Genomic DNA, 2,500 nt, shown 5'->3' on the forward strand with positions numbered 1-2,500 from the left:
ATTCCATTTATTTATTGGTGTTAATCAATTAATGTTTTAAAATTAGCCCAGTTTAGCTTTAAACACATTTATTTACTGAAACAGTGTCTCATGTGCTTTATAGGAACATTACATGCATGTTGTAATTGTCTGCAAAGGTTCTTAGAACTCCTTTTAATCTTTAATTCAGACAAAAAGCATAAGTACTTGTTAATTCTATATATATTCAAAATTACATTAAGTATTTGCTGTATTAGGTGACAGAAGTAAAGAAAAAATCATGAATACTAACAAATTAATTTAGGGGGGAAGTCAACATTGTTTTGATGTTATAAGAGAAGGTAATGCAGTGATACAGTTCCACTTTTACATTTTTTTTTTATCTTGTTTACTTTTCTTTGTTTAGTAATTTTGTTATTCCTCACATTCACTTACAAAAAAAATTCACAGCAGACAGGTGTACTAAATAGCTATTAGCAGGTATCACACGTTTTAGTAATTTATTATATCTTTGGCTTTACCATCATGGGATGACAGAGTAGTAAATGAAGGAGAGGGTAATTCCATTTCCTTATCTTTTTAGGTTTGTCTTTATATTTCTAATGTTTGCTATTTATTCCTTGCAAGAATGTAGCTGAGACTTACCAGAAAAGTATAATAGGATTTTCAGTTTTTTACTCTACTACAACTACAGTATTTTGAGTTTTCAGTACATAAAATGAGTTTAGTAATTGGCATGGTTTGTGATTTGTTTCACATTTTTTTAAATTATAGAACTATAATGGCAAACTGACTGCCTCAGAAAACCATTTTCTAACAATGAAATCACAATTTTCATCTGTCCCAGACATGACAAAAATTTGCCTTTCTTTCATCTTATGGTATCTAGTGTTTGTGGTTAGGTCTGTGATGTAGAGTTGTGAATAAGTTAGGTCTGGTGTTTTGACATCATGGCAAACACTTTCATTCTGACCAAATCTGTTGTGTAATACATCTCCCAGCCAATCAGTGACTGCAACAGGCCTAGGAGCCAGTTAGCCATTCACCTACAAACCTTTTTCAGCCGTGTCTGCCATTGTTACTTATTTTTAGAGCATGTAAGAAAACACTTGTAATAATGAGCAGTTGCCATTATTGATTTACAAATACCTATGAATATGGAGGAAAAAATGAAAACGTTATACCCTTTTCAATTTCTTTGCATTTATGTTTTGATCATGAATGCATAAAGAATCCTTATTGCCACCTTCATCTGAATTGGTAGCTTTTCCCATATTTGTAGAAATTCATTAGATTCTAAACAAGATGTTCACTTTACAAGCAAGCAAAACTTATACATTGGTTGCACAAAATTTGGTATTGGCAAGATCACTTTTTTAACACTCGTCTTCTATTCTTAATAGATTAAAAGGACAGTAAGTTTTTTGATATTAGGTATTTCAAGTTGAATATAATGAATGATAGCTGTGTACACAAAATTATAGTTTTGGAGGTTGTTCTTTATATTGTTAGGTATATATTTTATTTAGGGCATTTATTTCAAAAGAAATTTATGGTGTGTGAATCAGACATTACAAGTACTGAAATATTTCAAATTCTTACAAGTTTACAATAATCACATGTTATTGTTTTGGTTTGTTGAAAAATTAGTTAGCTATATGAACTGTGAAGCTTTTAAGCAACCTGTTTAGGGAACACAAACATTGAACCTTTGCTAAACCTTTGATTTTAAACTCCATAATGGTACTAACCAAACATTGAACCTTTGCTAAACCTTTGATTTTAAACTCCATAATGGTACTAACCAAACTTATGGAAAGATGTTGCAGAGTCTGATACAAATTTGTTTATATGATAAGAAATTGATTCAGGATTTCTCCAATGTGTTTAGCATGAGTGAATACAGTTTATGAAATAAGGTTAGCAAATGCAGTGATTGTTCCATTGTGCCCTGTCTACATATTATTTTTCTTTCTATCACTGAATGGTTTGTCTTTATTCACTGGTATATAGGTATAACAACAAAATTATTGAAACTTGAAGAGAAATGGCAATGTAGCCTTTTGAATGAAACAGACACACTGGAAATTATCTGTTGGCAGTTTACTATGTGACATTTCTACAATTGATCAGTCAGAGCTCTTCACTTGTTGCTGTTCAATGTTCTTGTTATTGGTTTTATGCTCTGATACACAATAAATATCACACTGTTTTATTTTTATCAGAGAAATAAATGTTCAATTGTATACCACACGTATTTGATGATATGTTGTTAGGAACTTCTCTGACTAACACTTGGTAAACATAAAGAATGCACAAATGAAGTCTGTTATCTCAAGCCAATAGGGGAGTTAATCTAATATCAGGTAGGAGGAACTCAGCCAATAGCTGACTGTCATTACTTAGGCAGATTTGCTTTGAGAGAAGGATAGGCAACCAATGACATAAGAGATCTGTTTGAAAGAGGAAAGTTTAAAATGGAAGAGGCTCTGGATCAAAAGCTGAAGACCTTTTTTATTTT

At 31.4% G+C, this 2,500-nt stretch overlaps 1 protein-coding gene across 6 annotated transcripts in view; it reads left to right on the forward strand.

Annotated features, from left to right (window-relative positions):
- LOC125036541 (protein ECT2-like) overlaps positions 1-2,500 on the forward strand; it is a 39,244-nt gene that overhangs the window by 15,616 nt on the left and 21,128 nt on the right. The gene's annotated exons all lie outside the window — the stretch shown is intronic.

Source organism: Penaeus chinensis, chromosome 21 (assembly GCF_019202785.1).
Source record: "Penaeus chinensis breed Huanghai No. 1 chromosome 21, ASM1920278v2, whole genome shotgun sequence".
In the NCBI taxonomy this organism is placed as follows: domain Eukaryota; kingdom Metazoa; phylum Arthropoda; class Malacostraca; order Decapoda; family Penaeidae; genus Penaeus; species Penaeus chinensis.